Raw genomic sequence first — 1,820 nt, forward strand, 5'->3', positions numbered from 1 at the left:
TGCTAGAACCACTGACCTTTCAGTTAGGAATGGACTGCTTAGCCATGGCACCAGCAAGGTTCTTAGTAGTAGCATCACTGCTGTTTGAAGCCATTGAATCAATTCTATCTCATAGTGATCCTATGTACAACAGAAGTAAACACCACCCATGCTTGCACCAGCTTCACAGTCATGGCTATGCTGGACCCCATGGTTCCAGTCACAGTTCTTTTTGAGAGTCACAGTTTTGTTTTGTTTTTTGAGTCTCTTTACTACTGGCCCTCTGCTGTACTTAGCATCCTGCTTTTCTCTAGAGCCTTGTCTTTCTTGATAACGTGTCTAAAGACTTGAGACAAAGTCTTACCATCTTAGCTTCTAAGGAACACCTGACTGTGCTTCTAAGACAGATTTGTTCCTTCTTCTGGTAGTCCATGGCTTGTTCAGTATTCTTCATCAACACCACATTTAAAATAGATACATCTGAGTAGTAATATTCGACTTTAATATGTATTCCATACTGGAATCAGGATTCCAGAAAGACTCATCAATAATGTAGGACATGGAAATGACTCCATTTTGCTTGCTGAAAACAAAGAGCTCTTGCAATACTGCTTGATGATTATCAAAGATGGTAGCCTTCAATCCGGATTAAACCTCAACATAAAGAAAACAAAAATCCTCACAACTGGACCAATAAGCAACACTGTGATAAATGCCAAAAATATTGAGGCTGTCTCTGATCTCTGATTTAATTTTACTTGGCTCCACAATCAACACCCATGGACACAGCTGTTAAGAAATCAATACTGTGTTGTATTGGGCAAATCTGCTCCAAAGGACCACTTTACAGGGTTCAAAAGCAACAATGATGCTTTGAAGACTAAGATATGTCTGACCCACACCAGGATGTTTCTGTCATCTCATATGAATGGACAATAAGGAAGACCCAAGGAGAACTTAGCCTCTCTCCGGTCTTCTCGATGATCTTCGCTTCTCAAAGATACGATTAACAAGACACTCACAGAAAGACTTGAACCTTCTGACAGCATTCAATCCCTAGAAAAGTCTTGCTTCCTTGAAATGGTATAAAAGTTACCTTACACACATTCAGTTCCTCTGATTCAAATTCTTAACACCTCATCCTGCAGCAGCAGTGCCCCAAGATTTTTCAACTAAGAGTCCCTTGTTATTGTCATTGTTAGGTGACATCTTGTTGATTGTGACTCATAGCAACCTGACATACAGCAGCAAGGATCATTGCCCTGTCCTGCACCATCCTTGCAATCATTGTCCTGTTCCGGCCACCACGTCAATCCACCTGTGAAGGGTCTTCTTATTTGTTAGTGCTCTTTCACATTCCCAGGCATGAGCTCCTTTTCAGGGACTCCTCTCTCTGATAACATGTTCAGATTACAGAAGACAGAGCCTCACTAGCCTGGCTTCTAAGAGACATTCTAGCAGAACATTTTAAAAGATGGATTTGTGTGTTCTTTTGGCAGTACTTTCAATATTTTTTACTGGTATCATGATTCAAATGCATCTATCTGGTCTTCCTTAGTCAGTGTCCAAACATTCACATGCATTTGTGGCAATTAAAAACACCATAGCTTGGGTCAGGCAGGGAAAAATTCCTTATACAGGAGTCCCAGAGAGATGCAAAAGGTTAATACATTCGACTGCTACCTAAAAAGTTAGAGAAGAGTCCTGATTGTGTTGTGAGTTAGGCATTGGGCTGCTAACCTCAAGGTCAGTGGTTCAAACCCACTAGTCACTCCAAGGGAGGAAAATGAGGTGGTCTGCTTCCAGGAGGATTTACAGTCTCAGACACTCTATAAAGCATT

The sequence above is a fragment of the Echinops telfairi genome, unplaced genomic scaffold (genome assembly GCF_000313985.2).
Source record: "Echinops telfairi isolate 266 unplaced genomic scaffold, ASM31398v2 ScPeMD7_7467;HRSCAF=8505_1, whole genome shotgun sequence".
Lineage (NCBI taxonomy): Eukaryota > Metazoa > Chordata > Mammalia > Afrosoricida > Tenrecidae > Echinops > Echinops telfairi.